This window comes from Pleurodeles waltl, chromosome 9 (assembly GCF_031143425.1).
Source record: "Pleurodeles waltl isolate 20211129_DDA chromosome 9, aPleWal1.hap1.20221129, whole genome shotgun sequence".
In the NCBI taxonomy this organism is placed as follows: Eukaryota; Metazoa; Chordata; class Amphibia; order Caudata; family Salamandridae; genus Pleurodeles; species Pleurodeles waltl.
Genome location: NC_090448.1, coordinates 885,519,393 through 885,537,119, shown reverse-complemented (window position 1 = coordinate 885,537,119; position 17,727 = coordinate 885,519,393).

The window sequence follows — 17,727 nt, the reverse complement described above, 5'->3', positions numbered from 1 at the left end:
TGGAGCCAGCACTGATGTCCCCCATCCGCCAACCCACAGGAATTCCCCCTCTGGTGCAGGTTCTGTCAGTCCTCCATTTTTTGGCAAGTGGGTCTTTTCAGACAACAGTGGCCATGTCATCAGGGATGTCTCAGCCTATGTTTTGTAAGATTTTGTCCAGAGTGTTGTCTGCCCTGACGAAATACATGCGGAGCTACATTATTTTCCCTGAGGAGGGTGATTTGGCCACTGTGAAGGCTGACTTCTATGCCCTTGTACATATCCCCAACATCATTGGTGCCATTGATGGGACCCATGTGGCCTTAGTACCCCCAAAAGACGATGAGCAGGTGTACAGAAACAGGAAAAGTTACCATTCGATGAATGTCCAGGTGGTCTGTTTGGCTGACCAGTACATCTCCCATGTAAATGCCATGTTCCCTGGGTCAGTGCATGACGCGTATGTTATGCGAAATAGCAGCATCCCCTATGTGATGGAACAGCTACAGATACACCGTGTGTGGCTAATAGGTGACTCTGGTTACCCCAACCTGCCTTGGCTACTGACCCCAGTGAGGAATCCCCGGACCAGGGCAGAGGAACGGTACAATGAGGCCCATGGGCGATCTAGGAGGATCATAGAAAGGACCTTCGGCCTCCTGAAGGCCAGGTTTAGGTGCCTGCATATGACAGGGGGATCCCTAATGTACTCACCCAAGAAGGTGTGCCAGATCATCGTGGCCTGCTGTATGCTTCACAATCTTGCATTGCGACGCCAGGTGCCTTTTCTGCAGGAGGATGGTCCAGATGGTGGTGTTGTAGCAGCTGTGGAGCCTGTGGAGAGTGAAGAGGAGGAAGACAACGGGGACGACACGGACAACAGGGACACGGTCATACAACAGTATTTTCAGTAGCACCCAGGTAAGAATCCCCCACGGCATTTTACATTTACTTCTGGCCTCCTGCATCTCTACTTTCTGTGTTTCCCCCCAGTTCCTTTCAACTGAATTGTGACTTTCCCTTGGCTTTTCAGAGCTGTATGACCCACTGCGTGACTTCTGGTTTGTTCGGCCATGGAGTAAAGCAAATTGACATTGGTATGTTGTCATCACAATGTAACTGTACATTTTTGAACCTTTATGTGTAATACATTTGTTAAGAATACAAGCAGACTCCTGAGTGTTTTAAGGGCAATAAGTGATTTATTTAAAGTGCTACATACTGTATAGGTCCATGATAGTAAAACGTGATGGGTGGGGGTGGAGTGATGTCCATGGCAGAGTCCAGTTCTCGGTCGCACAGGTGCATTGTCCATATGCCTGCGGAAGGATGGAGCAGGGGCAGTTCAAGGTTGGACAGGGTGACGATGTGGGACAGTGGAATGACATCCGGGGGGATCTTAGGCTGGCGGGGGTCTTGGCATCCTACTCTGTCTTCCTTTGTGATCTCAGGCTCCTCTTGCGGGGTGGTTGATCTTCAGCAGGAGGTGGGGTTCTGGTGGCCCGTCGTTGTGTGGGGGCCTCCTGTCCACTAGCGCCGGCGGAGGTGGTAGGCTGTTCCTGGTCCGGGCTGGTGACAGGGGCCCTTTGGGGTGCCACATGGTCCCGCAATGTGGTGACTATTAGGTTCAGGGCCTGGACGATGTTCCTGAGCTCCTCTCTGTACCCCATGTACCGTTCCTCCTGCTGTGCCTGGATCTCCTGGAACCTGGCCATTACCGTCGCCATCGTCTCCTGGGAGCGGTGGTATGCTCCCATGATGGTGGTGAGGGCCTCTTGGAGAGTTGGTTCCCTGGGCCTGTCCTCCCCCCCCCTGTCGCACTGCAGCCCTCCCAGTTGCCCTGTTTCCCCGGGCCTCTGTCCCCTGGACGGTGTGCCCACTACCACTGCCCCCAGGTCCCTGTTGTTGTTGGGGTGTTGGGTCAGCCTGGGTGCCCTGTAGTGGCGGACACACCGCTGATTGACCTGTCCTGGAGACAGAGGCATGGGCCCGCTGGGTGGAAGCAGTGCTGATATTCCCAGAGGGGGTTAGGTCTGCTGTGGCCTGTGTCTGTGTGTGGGGAACCGACTGTCCAGAGGTCCCCGATGGTCCGGGCTGGTCATCAGGTTCCAGGTCGACAGAGCTGCTGTCCTCACTGCGGGCCTGTTCTGGGGGTGGGATGGACATATCTGGACCCTCCTGGCCGGTGTGTTGGCATTCGGGCCCTGCAGGGGTGAAAGAGTATGGTTATTGCTTCTGTGTGTTCCATGGTGTGCGATTTGTGGGTGCCCTTGTCCCCCAGTGCTGGCATTCCCTTGTGGCAGGAGTTGTGAGGGTGGTTTGTGGGGGGGATGGGTATGTGCAGTGGTCATGCATAGGTGATGGGTGTCCATGGTTTGTGTTGGCATTCAGGGTTTAGTTTTGGGTTGGGTGGGTTGTGCTGGTGAGACATTGGCAGGGAGGCTGTGTGCTGGGGGGTTGGGGGTGAGGGTGTGGGTTGGCATGCTGGTGGTTGGGGGGGGGAGTAGTTGAGACTAGACTTACCAGAGTCCATTCCTCCGCCTACTCCAGCGAGGCCCGCAGGATGCAGGATGTTAAGGACCCCTTGCTCCCATGCTGTGAATTCGGGAGGGGTGGGTGGTGGTCCGCCGCCAGTCCTCTGCACAGCGATGTTGTGTCTGGAGACCATCGACCGTACCTTCCCCCGTAGGTCGTTCCAGCGCTTTCTGATGTCTTCACGGTTTCTGGGATGCTGTCCCACAGCGTTGACCCTGTCGTCAATCCTCTGCCATAGCTCCGCCTTCCCGGCTATTGTGGTGTGTTGCACCTGTGTGCCGAAGAGCTGGGGCTCTACCCTTATGATTTCCTCCACCATGACCCGGAGTTCTTGGTCCGAAAACCTGGGGTGTCTTTGGGGTGCCATGGGGTGGTGTGGATGAGGTGTGGGGTGGTGTTTGCGGTGATGTGAGTGGTGGTGTGTGGTGATGTGTGCGTAGATGTGGTGTGGTTGATGATGTTGGGTTCCTGTGTGTGTTGGGGTTTTCAATTGCTGTGCTCGCTCGCTCTCTCTCTCTCGCCTTCTCTCCGATTTCCAACTAGTGGGGGTTTGTGGGTGATGTGGGTGTGTGTTTTATAGTTGCTTGGATGTGTGGGGGTGGTGTTTGTATGTGTATCAGGTGTGTGTATTTCAAATTGTCCAATGTGGCTGGGTTTTGGAGCTGGGTGTGTATTTTGACCGCGGCGGTGTGTACCGCCAATGGAATACCGCGGTTGAATGACCGCCGCGTGGATTCGTGGGTCGTAATGGCATGGGAGTGTTTGTGTTGGCGTGGCGATGGAGGTTTGGTCATCTCCAGTTTATCGCTGCCCGCTGATGAGGCGGCCTTCCGTGGATGTCGGGTTTTTGGCGGCTTGGCAGTTGTTGGTCAGAATTACCGTGGCGGGTTACCGCGGCCGCGGCGGTAGAATGGCGGTCTTCTGACCGGCGGTAAGAGCCTTTTACCGCCGAGGTCAGAATGACCCCCATAGTGTATGTTCTTTATCCCATTGTTATAGAAAAGAAATATTGTGTAAAGGGGAAGATGTGTTGTATCGTGAATGTAATGGCTCGCGCTGATAGCGCGAGCCGGTGAATGGTAGACATGTAATGGCTCGTGCTGATAGCGCAAGCCGGTGAATGGTAGAATGTTGAGGGCGAATGTTGGGAGATGAATGTGAGAGATTCGGGGACGGTTGAGAAGGAGGAGACAGGACAAGGGACGGCGGCTCTGTATGCGGCCGGGGCTTTTTACTATCGGAATATACTTGTAAGCTTCAACCTACTTGAAGAATAAAGAAGTTATCCTACCATCCACGTTCTCCTGTTTTTGCGGCCGGACTCGTACACAACAGTTACCCAATTGGAAATTAGGGGACTGTACAACAAGATTGATATAATCCTGTGACACGAGGAGAAATCAGCCATTACGTGCCTTTTTGCTATCACCTAGCAACTTTGTCACTCTGATTTTGCTGTTTGATTCTTCAACCCATCCTTATCTTTGTCTTGCCAGATTCATACTTTTCCTCCTTATGAGGGAAGTATCCTGTATTGCCTGTCTTGCTGAACTTTGCTGTGTTCCCTGGCTGATGGCGAATCAACTGATGTCCTGAGGACGAAGACTGACTCTGTATGCTGACCCATTACGGAGGGTAACAATATGATAATGAAATTGTAATTGTCTGTTTGCCTTTCCTTTCTAGGTACCAACTGCTACCTTTGATAGACACCATAGTTAGATGTTTTCTAAATTTGTGTTGCTAAATAGTTTTGCATGAAGCCCAACATGCTAATGCTAATTTGAGGTTAGTTAAGGAGTTCACTAAAGCGGACGCAAATAGACAAATGACTGAATCAATGCTTTGTTGAATAATGCGCTAATGATACTCTGCTAAGATTAATCCATGTTGACGTTGTGCTTTGTTCTGATGTTCATGATCTTTGCTTTGATGAAATCTTATTTGAGTTGCCATATCGTGACAGTGCTAATGTGTTTTATGGTTTTGAAACTAATAAACTTGCTAGTAGAGTGTAACCAATAGGGAATAAAATAACTTAAATCTTACTAATTTTTGTGTGGTTATTCATGGTTGAAAGGTCATGGTGTGATCAAACTTTATTAATGCATTTATCTAGATTGGTTTACTTTGACATATTGGATAAGGAGAAAATTATTGACATAGTGATTTATATGCTGATTAGTTGTCTCGTCCTAAGGTGTCTTCAATCAGGGTCAAAAGATTCATTGGCCTAAAACGAGTCCCAGACAAGTAAATTATCTAAGATGGGACACGTTAACAGATCTTCCTTATAAATGGATGGTGATATACCTCCAGGACCTGGCACCCCCTCTTTACGGCTCTTTGCTATTTGCTTCTGCACTCGGTTGGCTTAGATGGAACACCATGATGCCCTATGGTCACTACCGCAAAGCATAGTGGGCAGCATTTTGATAGTCTCCTTGCTGACCCCTTGTGAGCAGTTCTGGATTTTTTGTGATTGCAAATTAAAGTGATCAAGCAGGAAATGATACTAGGTGGACTCCGAGATGTTAGAGGAGGCCACGATTGGTGTGGTTCTACCCAAACCATTTATAGGGGGTTATTACAACTTTGGAGGAGGTGTTAATCCGTCCCAAAAGTGACGGTAAAGTGACGGATATACCACCAGCCGTATTACGAGTTCCATAGGATATAATGGACTCGTAATACGGCTGGTGGTATATCCGTCACTTTACCGTCACTTTTGGGACGGATTAACACCTCCTCCAAAGTTGTAATAACCCCCATAGTCTGCCAAAAATTGGCTGAGTTGTTTGACCTGGCATCGTACAATAATCTGGACCAGAATGAATTCCATTTCTTTGTTCGGAAGGCCTTTTTCTCCTCTTTTAATTTCCTTCTTGCCTCCCTCAGTTTGTAAATTATTATTGGGTACATAGGCGGTCTTTTAAGAGCCCTCCACACTGAGTTAACCAAACTATTGGCCCTTATTATCTTGTAATTGGTATCCTGATGTAGGTGGAGAGTTGTATTTTGTATATTGCACTTATTTCTGAATGGTCCCCGTTTAGCGTGCTAGGATATAAATCTTTCTGTGAGCCTTGCCCAGTGCGACAGCAAATCACCTGCAGGGGTGTATGTGGAGACGGAAAGTTGTTGCTGCCAGTGTGGGAAGGGTATTTGTGGTGTACCTAATATGTTTTAGATTTATTGTGTGCCCTTTGAATCCTAGATCATCTGTGGAGTCAAACGTGTTCAGGATAGTATCAAAGGTGATTTCCTGTGCACGATGGTTACTGTCCATTTTTTCACCCAAACCGAAAGAAGAGATGGTGTTTAGTAGAGGGAGACTAACAAAATTGTAATCAATTAGAGATGCACTTGTTGCTGTTAGAAAAGTAAGGGCAGGCTGCTTGTCCGGGGCAAAGCATCCATTTAAACCCCTAAGGCCAAGATGTTCTAAGTTGCCTTGCAGGGCCCGTCCTTTCCTATCAGACTTATGCCACCCGGGATGAACTTGTGGTGGAGTAATCCAATAGCTCTCTTGTTCCTCTGTGACCTCATTGCTCGTATAGTACATGTTAAAATCATCTGAAATCGCAAGGTCATTGCTGGCACTCTCCAGAAGTAGAACTATTACCATATCAATCAGCTTATCAGATGTCGCTGCCTTTGCTGTGGCGTTTGAATGAATGTAAATGTTGCCCACATTGGTTTTCATTATGCGCCATTAGAAGATTTACAAGATGAGCCGACAACTTGCAGACCATCCTCATCACTATTTTTCTCTCTGGACTCGATTTGACTATAAAAGGAAACATAAATGGCCAGGCCACCCATACTGCGCCAGTGTTTATGTGTCTTTGTTGCTGGAATAAAATAAGTAACCTAGCCTTCCATATGGCAAGCATCCTGTAACCAAGTCTCTTGTAGCAGAATGATTTGAAAAAGATCGGGATACCAAAGGTTGTCTGGGTCTCCCAGCTTACTTGCTAGTCCATTGATGTTCCAGGAGCAAACCTTAAGAGCTCAAGCTGAATTTTCTATTAATTTGGCAATTTGTTAGTGTAATAGTCTGGTTGAAGTTGTCTTTTGAGTCTAGGCCATATGTATAATTTTCACGATATCTGCTAATTTGCAGTGGAGCCGAGACCGGGGATCTGCTTTGAGCATTTCTTAAAACTGAATAAACTGATTTATGTCTCATTGGTGTCATGGCCTCTTTCCGCCAGTGCTCCAAAACATACAGGTATCCGGGCTCCCTTAATAGAGTAATTCTAATCCCCCACTGCTTGAAAGTCTCAGCACTGCCCAAAACCTTCTGAGTCGGTTCTGCAGATCGCCAGGTAACCTTAGTTGTTTCATTATTCTGGCCAGGAACTGGGGCAATTAATACGATGGAGGTAATATCATGCAATGTAACTTTTCTGAGTGATCCAGTTGATTGAGCAAGCTGCAGGAGCAGGGGTTGCTGACACTTTTGTGGCAGTGGATGATGGCACCTGGCACATTTGAGAAACCCCTCTGGGCCTGGCAGACGTTGCTGAAGCCCCATTATTGCTTATTGCATTGTTGGATCCCCCTCCCTGGGTGTATGGGGATGGAAACTGCCTGCCTATATTAACTGTCATCTTAGGCATTGTGTGTGAAGCCAGATTACTTTTCGATGCAGGACCCAAGAGATTGTGAACGGTCAATTGCTGGAGGGATTTGCATAATATGTGGAGCCAGATTGCCTTCAGGTATAGGGCCCTTAATAAGTGAAACCAGATTACTTTTTGGTACAGAACCTCAGAGATTATTAGGGGCAGTTGTTGGAGGGATTTGCATGGTATGTGGTGTCAGATTGTTTTCCTTTACATGGCCCAAGAGGTCATGACGGGCTGATAAAACACTGACTGTAGGGGCTTCAGTCATAACCAACTTTAAGGCCATAGAAGGGAGCTTCATGGTCTGATCAATGCCAACTAGGTCCTATTCTGGGCCTATCGGGGGTTCTGGATCTCTTGAATCCAGATGACATGGGCTTGTTATTGTGCTCACCTGAAAAATTGGGTAGGTCACCAAATTTTTATTCTGAGTTGATCTTTTGTTGCAACCCTTCCTTTTTTTGATCTCTTGATCTTTGGCTCCCCTTCCATTGCTGAATGCTCCATACCAGGATCCTGTGAGCCAGTTTAAAGGTGAATGATGTCCCCTGAGTCAATACCCTTTGTTGGTGCAGCCTGAGTGATACCATCAATGGAGCTGGATCTGGGACTCCCATCCAGTGGGGACCCAGCCTTGATGGAAGTAATTGCTTTTACACCATCTCCTTGGCCAATCTGCATTCCATTATCATTTATCACCTCTGCCTCTTGTTCTTGTGGCCCTTGTACACTTTTCTGAGTTTTAACATTGACCACTGCCTTCAGATCGCCCTCTAGCCTTGACATAATTTCTGGGAGTGTGATTCATTTTTCTTGAACCGGGGAACAGTTGCAGTCTCAAGCTGGCCTCTGTGCGTGGGACTGGGGCTTCATTATCAGATCATTGAGGTTTGAGATCTTCTAATCTATTCTTGCTATGTATAGTGCCAAGTTCTTCAGGAGACTCATCTGTATGTCCATTTTATTAGCCTGGAAGTTCATTGATTCTACGGAGTTCTGCAGGATTCCAAGTGCTCTAGCCAATAGAGGGTCTTGGGAAGCCTGGAATTCGTTGCTGCCAGTTTCCATGGGGCTATAGTTTTTTGCTGATTTATTACCATATGAGGCCAGCATATTCTCCCATTCTTTTGAGAGCAGATAAGAAAGATCTTTTGTGGGCATACTTAGATCTTCCTCACCGCAGGCCGGTTGTTTTGATCTGTATCCCTCTTCCTTTTTACATCCGTTGGGCTCCATTTCCTCAATTTTCTCAAAAGGTGAAGGCGTCCCCTTCAGTTCACTTGCTGGGTAGATCTTAGGCCACTATGTTCTGTGATATGCGCAGGGTGGCTGCTTTTTTTCCTCCTCCTCTATTTGCGTAATTAGATGAGACAATTCTTCCACCCCCTTGCTGTAGGAAAGTAACATCTTTTTGGCATGGTTACCCCACTTTTTGCCTGCTGTCAGTGTGTTTTGACTGTGTTCACTGGGATCATGCTAACCAGGACCCCAGTGACTGTGCTCTCTCCCTCTAAATGTGGTTGATTGGGACTTCACACACCCCACATTTGGCAATTTGGTGTCCCCATATAAGTCACTAGTACATGGTACCCAGCTACCCAGGGCATTGGGGCACCTGGGGCTTTCCATGGGCTGCAGCATGTATTATGCCACCTATGGGAGAACATGTAAAATGTGTATGTGCTATTGCAGCCTGCATGAAAAGGTGCATGCACCCTTTCACTTCAGGTCACTGCACCAGGTCACTGTAAGTCACCCCTATGGTAGGCCCTCCTAGCCCAGTGGGCAGGGTGCAGGTATCTGTGTGTGAGGGCACCTTCGTAAGTGCAGGGAAGCCATTTTACCCGTGTACTGGACATATTGGAAACTTGTAACCTGGGCATGTTTGGTATCAAACACATCGGAATCATGCCCCAATACTGTTGCTAGAATTGGTTATATAATTCCATGCACTCTGGGGGCTCTGTAGAGGACCCCCAGCTTTGCTCCTACCAGTCTACAGGGTTTTCTTGGGCAGCCCGCGCTGCTGCCATCCTACAGACAGGTTTCTGCCCTCCTGCTGCTTGAGCAGCTCAAGCCTAGGAAGGTAGAACAAAGGTTTTCCTTTGGGAGAGGGAGGCAACATCCTCTCCCTTTGGAATTAGGTGTTACATGGCTTGGAATGGGTAGCCTCCCCAAGCCACTGGTATGCTTTCAAGGGCACATTTGATGCTCTCCTTGCATATACCAGTTTACACCAGTCCAGGGACCCCCGGTCCCTGCTCTGGCATGAAACTGGACAATGGAAAGTGGTGTAACCACTCCCCTGTCCATCACCACCCCAGGGGTGGTACCCAGAGCTCCATCAGGTGGCCACTTGATTCTGCCATCTTGAATTCAAGATGGGTAGAGGCCTCTGGGAGCCTCTGAGTGGCCAGGACAGGCAGATGACATCACAGCCCCCTCTTGATAGGTGGTCATCCTGCTAGGTGACCAGTCCCCCTTCCTGGGCTGTTTAGGGTCTCCCTCTTCAGTGGATCCTCAGATTTGAAATGCTAGATTCCGGCAGGACTCATCTGCATCGTTTACTTCACCTTCTGGCCACTGGAACTACAACTGGACCCTCCAGGAACCTACAATCTGCAACTACAGCGACAACTCTGCTCTGCAACATGGTTTCTCTGGCTCCTTCCATCAACTGCAACATTTCCCCTGCTGTGCATCCTCTGAGGGCGACGAGCCTTCAGTCTGCACAAGAAACAAAAAGGAATCTCCATTGCAGTCAAGGAGTCACTCCCCTGCATCTGCAGGCACCAACTGCAACGACGACTGGCTGCGTGGATCACCTCTCTTCCAGAGCTGCCTGGATCCTGCATCATGGGTGGTGTCTGGAGTTGTCCCCTTGGTCCTCTCTACCAGCTGTCCAACTTAGGAGATGGTTAGCCCCTGCCTCTCCATGTAGAACAGTACCCCCATACACTGAGTCTCTTGCAGCTACCAAGGCGTGTTGGCATCTCCCATAGGGATCTTCAGGCTCCATGTAGCCCCAGCGCCCAGTTTTCTTCCCTGCGACGTACAGCCCTCTGGATGCTTCTCCAGCTACGTGGGATTTCTTTCTAGGTGTGCCGCGTAGGCCTCACCTCGACTCCTGTGCTTGCTGCCTCTGGGTTGCCTGTGGGAGCTGCTTCCTCTCCAGCGACTCTCCTCACTGCTGAAGGTCACCCGAAACTCCCCTCCATGAGTTGAGTCCCATGGACCTTGCTGATCGCTGGCAGCCCTGCATTTCTTCATCCGCAACTCTTGCCTTTGCAAAGGCTTGTTGGTGGTCTTTCCACACCACTGACTTACTGCAATCATTCTTCCAGCGTCAGATGGCGACTGCATCACTTCAGGAACTCTTCAGCTGCTCCGGTGCTGCACTACTGTCTGTCTTCATTCACCGTTGACCTGGTCCTGCATTCACAGATGGGTAGGTAGTCGCACACTAATATGAATAACTAGTCAACCACTCTTAGTGCCATGAACCGCCCTGGACTACTTTTGGATCTGAGAGTTGTTTCTCATGATCTGAAAGGGACCATAACCTGTTGCCTCGGATATGATAGTTCTCGATGTCCATACTGTTTTCGACACCTGTTATTCTCAATTAGATCCACTTTTGACAGCCAATTAATAGTGCCCTTGGCTAGACTTCTCAACAGTGACATTACGATAGGCATTATATAGGGATGTTGTTCATTGCAAGACTCCGACATCTGCTTTGTACTTCTAAGACTTCTGAGACGTAAATGTACACCATTGTTTTTGTCAACTTTATCCACTTCTCATATCCATTTCCACCTTTAAGAACAAATTCTTCCCAAATTTACCTACCTAGTCATCCTTGTGCATAGCGTGCAACACACTGTGATACACATACACAGCATTAAATATCCTTTTTTGTTTTCCATAAGAGGTGTGGGCATTCTTGACAACAAATGAGTCATTATATTTTTCTTTCCAGGAAAGACCGCACTTTATAGACAAAATATTTTATTCGTGGAGATATTCTGCCATCGTCCCTGAAACATTCACCATTCTCCCAGGTGACAGAATCATTGTTAAGGGTACTGAAAAAGAGTAGGTGAGCTCACTCAAAGTTAGGCGTTAAGGTAGCTCATGGACAATGGGTTAAGGAGCAAATTATCCATTCAAGATGTTTTGAGACAATCAAAACATGGTTGAGATCATGTTGGTCATCCATATATTCTTTATTGCAAGGTTTAAGAGAGGCAGCCGACACGTGTTTCACCCATGGTTGAAAACACAGGGCTTTCTCAAGGCTGTAGAGTGGAGAAAACAAGAAATCTGGTTTACAAATGATTTAGTATAAAAACAAGTGACAGTCACCATTGTGAAAAATAATTGAAGCTATTAGATGAAGTATTAAACCACCTAGTGCAAATGGTTGTGTCAGTAATTGTTTTGCATATCCGTTTAATCCTCCAACTATTACCTGAGTCAGATTGCCAAAAGTGGACAAATAATACCTGACCGCATCTGCGGATGACTCCAGGCTATGAAAGAAAAGCATGGTGCTGACATACAGATATGCATGTGTGTTGCGCGCATTTGAGCATTATAGTGACTAGAAACAAAGCCAAATTTGGCATACAATACATCAGATAGTTGGTTTGCCCATAGTTAAGGTAAGCAAGCTATGGATCGTGGGTCAAACTCAGATCATTCATCATTCAGAAAATATCCCCCAAAAAATAATTAAAGTGACTGTCAGGGTAGAACAGAACAAAGGTGTAGGAGGTGAAGCCAGGTGAGTATACTAATGTTAGAGGAAGGGAGTTCAGAAAGTCCATAGAGGAAAAATCAAATAACATGCGTTATTAAGTGACATAAACAGATATTGTAAATTTCAACAACATTTTAGACAACTGAATACCTTAGTAAACATCAGTCACTTCCAAGATTCCAATAGTACACTAGACAGGAACAGACATCTGTAGCAATTATTTCATTCAAGTGAGGTCTAAATAAAAGTATATATATATATATAGTATACACAAGATCAAAAGGTTGTCCTAACAATGGTGTGTACATTAATATGAAGTTCTCATTATGAGAGGATTCTGTAATCCAGCAAGTGTAAGATCAGGCATACCAGCTTAATGGTAAGATAAGTGTAACTAAACCGTACATTCTAAAAATCAAACCCAGTTTCATCGGCAGGCAGCAACACAAACAGGCATATTAATAATATAGTCCCCAGACATTTAACCCCTTTGCTGCCAGGCCTTTTCCCCTCTGGTGCCAAGCCTTTTTGTGGCTGTTTGGGGGCAGTTTGCGCTTAGGCCCTCATAACGTTTTGTCCACATAAGCTATCCACACCAAATTTGCGTCCTTTTTTCCACCATCCTAGGGATTCTAGCGGTACCCAGACTTTGTGGGTTCCCCTGAATGAGAGCAAGAAATTAGCCAAAATACAGTGGAAATTTAGTTTTTTTTCCCAAAAAATTGAAAAAAGGGCTGCAGAAGAAGGCTTGTGTTTTTCCCCCTGAAAATGGCATCAAAAAAGGGTTTGTGGTGCTAAAATCACCATCTTCTCAGCTTTCAGGAACAGGCAGACTTGAATCAGAAAACCCAATTTTTAAACACAATTTTGGCATTTTACTGGGACATACCCCATTTTTACTATTTTTTGTACTTTCAGCCTCCATCCAGTTAGTGACAGAAATGGGTGTGAAACCAATGCTGGATCCCAGACAGCTAAACATTTCTGAAAAGTAGACAAAATTCTAAATTCAGCAAGCGGTAATTTGTGTAGATCCTACACGGTTTTCCTACAGAAAATAACAGCTGAAATAAAAAAATATTGAAATTGAGGTAAAAAAAACAGCCATTTTTCTCAACGTTTTACACTTTAACTTTTGCCTGCGATGTCAGATGTTTGAAAGCAATATACCGTTACATCTGCTGGACTCTTCTGATTGCGGGGATATATAGAGCTTGTAGGTTCATCAAGAACCCTAGGTACCCAGAGCCAATAAATGAGATGCACCTTGCAAACGGTTTTCATTCTATACCGGGTATACAGCAATTCATTTGCTGAAATATAAAGAGTGAAAAATAGGTATCAAGAAAACCTTTGTATTTCCAAAATGGACACAAGATAAGATGTTGAGAAGTAGTGGTTATTTGCACATCTCTGAATTCCGGGGTGCCCATACTAGCATGTGAATTACAGAGCATTTCTCAAATAGACGTCTTTCTTACACACTGTCTTACATTTGGAAGGAAAACATGTAGAGAAAGACAAGGCGCAATAACACTTGTTTTGCTATTCTGTGTTCCACAAAGTCTCCTCATAAAAATGGTACCTCACTTGCATGGGTAGGCCTAATGTTCGCGAAAGGAAACGCAACATAGACACATCACATTTTTACATTGAAATCTGATGTGTTTTTTGCAAAGTCCCTAGCTGTAGATTTTGGCCTCTATCTCAGACGGCACCTAGGGAAAACTACCAAACCTCTCCACTTTTTAAAACTAGACACCTAGGGAAATCCAAGATGGGTTGACTTGTGGGGCTCTCACCAGGTTCTGTTACCCAGAATCCTTTGCAAACCTGAAAATTTGGCCAAAAAACACTTTTTCCTCACATTTCGGTGACAGAAAGTTCTGGAATGTGAGAGGAGCCACAAATTTCATTCCATCCAGCGTTCCCCCAATTCTCTCAATAAAAATGGTACCTCACTTGTGTGGGTGGGACTAGTGCTCGCGACAGGAAATGACCCAAAACACAACATGGACACATCACATTTTCCCAAAGAAAACAGAGCTGTTTTTTTACAAAGTGTCAAGCTGTGGATTTTGGCCTCTAGCTCAGCCGGCACCTAGGGAAATCTACTAAACCTGTGCGTTTTTGAAAACTAGACAACTAGGGGAATCCAAGATTGGGTGAATTCTGGGGCTCTCACCAGGTTCTGTTATCCCTAATCCTTTGCAAACCTCAAAATTTGGCCAAAAAAACACTTTTCCCTCACATTTCGGTCACAGAAAGTTCTGGAATTTGAGAGGAGCCACAAATGTCCTTCCATCCAGCATTCCCCTAAGTCTCCTGATAAAAACGGTACCTCACTTGTGTGGGTAGGCCTAGCGCCTGCGAATGGAAATGCCCCAAAACACTATGTGGACACATCAAAATTACCAAATACAAAACTACCTGTTTTTTTTGGGGGGGGGGGGGCTGCGTTTTTGGTCCTGGGCTCAGCAGAGCAGCCATCTAGGGAAACCTGCCAAACTCAGCCATTTCTGAAAACTAGACACCTGAGGGAGTCCAGGGAGGTGTGATCCTCCAATGTTTTCTTACTCAGAATCCTCAGCAAACCTCAAATTTAGCTAACAAATCAAATTCTTTCCACAATTCTGTTTGGGATCACCGCACCGGGACAAATTTCCTACCACCCAATGTCCCCCTCAGTCTCCGGGTAAAAATGATACCGCACTTGTATAGGTGTACCAAGTGCCTGTGACATGGAAGAGCCAAAAACATGTCGAAATTGAGGGGGAAGCAAAGTGGGTCCAAAAGAGCAGTTTGAAAAAAAACACTTTTAGGCTGACGAGTGCAGCAGAACTTTTAACGGTATAGATGAGACAATGCTGGGTCGTAGGAATTTTGTGGATTCCTGCAGATTCCAGAAGGTTCCATCACAAAAATTTGGGAAAAATGTGTGATTTCCTACAAAGTTGAAGGTTTGCAGGGCATTGTGGGTAAGAAAATGGTGTGGGGTGCATGTGAAGCACACCACCCTGGACTCACCCAGATGTTTAGTTTTCAGATGTGCCTAGGTCTTGTGGATTTTTCTACATGGCAGCGTCCCAAAGTCCAAAAAGTGCAACCCTCACCATTCGAAGTGGTATGATTTTGAGTTAGCCAAGCTCTCATGCCAAACTGTAAAACCAAAACCCAAAATAATCAAATGTCCCCCTGCTTGCCGTGGGATAAGATGTTTTAGTGTGTGGGTAGAGAGCTGAAAGACTGTTACCCCTTTCACCTGGGGTAGGGGCATAACCAGGCCCATACTGGTTGGTAGCCACCACCCCCACTAGTTTTTTTTAAATTCCCTGGCACCTAGTAGACTTTCTGCCCCCCCTGGTGTGTGGATCGGTGGTAATTGCCCCATCTGCCCACTGGTGGGCAGAACAACATTGGCCCCATTTATATGGGGTTGGGTTATGGCCATACCCCCACCCTCTTATTTTGAAAATAAAATTCTTCCCAGGTCTCTGGTGGGCTTTCTGCCCCCCCTTGTGGGCAGATGGGACTTCCAAAAATAGGCCGATCGGCCCCCAAGGGGGGCAGAAATGGCCAACAGTAATGTGCCCCCCTGGGGAGTGACCCTTGCCCAAGGGGCTGGCACCCCAAACAAAACGCACACATATACACACACCAATCCCTGGTGCCTAAGTGGTTCCTGCCCCCCCGGGGCAGATTGGCCTAATAGAAATAGGTGGCCTAAAATAAATTTTCCCCTAGGGGAACGACACTTGCCTAAGGGGTCACTCCCCTTGTGTGAAATTGACACAAATAATAAAAATCCCTGGTGTCTAGTGGTTTCGGCCCCCCATGGGGGCATATTGGCCTAATTATAATAGGCCGATCTGCCCCCGGGGGGGCAGAAATGGGCTAAAAATATTTTGCTCCGCTGGGGAGCGGTTCTTGCCCAAGGGGCCGCTCACCTTATGCATAGAAATAAAAAAAAAAAAAAAAACCCTGGTGTCTAGTGGGCATTTCTGCTTCCTGATCGCATCGCGATCGGGCAGCAGAAATGTTGAGAAAGACATCAAAGTAAAGGAACGGCCTTTCCTTTACTTTGATGCCTTTCTCGGCCACCCCACGTGATCGGAGGAGAAATGCAAAAGCATTTCTCCCCCTATCGGCGCTGGAAGCTGAGCTTCCAGCGCGGAGGGGCAGGCCTCTGATGAGGTCAGCGCGTGACGACATCAGTCGCCACAGGGAAGTTAGGGGGGTGTGGGTGGAAGGGGAAGCGATTCCCCTTCCATCCCTGCAGTGGGGCTGCCGAGGCGAGGCTCAGAGGGGAAGCACTAGCGCTCCCCCCATGAGCCAGTCCAAAGACGTAACAGTTACATCCTTGGCGCCTCAGCGCCGCAGCAAAGGACGTAACCGTTACGTCCTTTGCTGCGAAGGGGTTAAGCAAGATAAGTGTTCAAAAGGTCATTTACTTAGTAATAGGGATTAATGGTCACAATGTCATTCTTGTATAATTATTTCACAGGATGCCTTGTCAAAAGCACATAATCCCTAAGACAATAAATGAACAAGCCTATTTATACTGACACTTTAAAGAAATTATGAGATGAAAACTAAGACCATTCGCACATACTGAGGCCTAAAAAGCACTATTTAATGCAGGGACCATATAGCTCAGCAAGAATAGATAACTATTACGGGAGTAATATTGAAGCCGCTGTGATACCCGTGGCGCTACAAAGAACCACACAGGGTAACAATTTTCATACAAATCGTGGTAGATCGTTAAATGGACATAACCTACAATTAGCCTGAGCAAATTAACCTATTTGAAGGTTATACCCAACGTGCTATTAGCATAAGGTGTAATCGTTATTTAACGAGACCGATATACATATTACCCACTTGTTAAAGTTATACTGATTCCTAAGGAAATACACTTACCTACTCTTTTTCAGTACTAGTAATTAATCTGAGGAACAGGTGGTCCAAACCTCACCTGGTGACCCCCCATATTGAACATGGGCATTGTGTGACAGAAGGGGAGTGTTGAACCTTGGAGCACTCTATTTATCCTAGTTAAGGGTTTATGATCACATCTTACAATTAATGATTTAGATCATATAAACACTCTGAAATGTTCAAGAGCTCATACACAAGTTAAGGTCTCACGTTTAATAAGGGAACTTGATTCTGACCGGAGAGAGAGCTCACTAAGCAGAGGGAATTACTCTTTTCCTAGCAGTATAGAACCAATCCTAGCTTTATGTTAAGAATCTACTAACCTTTCAATCATCCAGCTGAATACTTTTGGAAAATTTCCAACATAATATTGTTAAATTCCTTATTTTTCATTAATGAACCACCAAAACTTGTTCACAGTATTTGGGGCCAAGACCATTTTAAAATTCCTCTGGTGTATCGAGCCTAAGGCTGGGCCTTCTTAGCCATCATCTACTTCACCTACTGTATCCTAACATTTGTAATCATTCTCCACTATAGCATTCAGGACTAGTGTCAGAGTTTGCTAATTCTGGTCCAAACCCTTTTCCACTTTTTCTCCACTAATCATCTCCTATGATTATATAAGGTGAACCTGAATTTACTTCTATTTGAATGCCTACACCACTGATCGTCACATAGCACAAGGTTTATTCTTAGGTTCGCTACCATCTTCAGTGTTTAAATTGACTATTTGTTTTCACATAGAAAATGTTGTTAATAATGCCTCGTTCTTTGTCACTAGATAAATTATCTTCTAGTTTATCAAGCAATTCTGGTGTTGCAAAATTTTATCCTACACCCTTTCAAGAAATGTCCTACAATGCACAATTA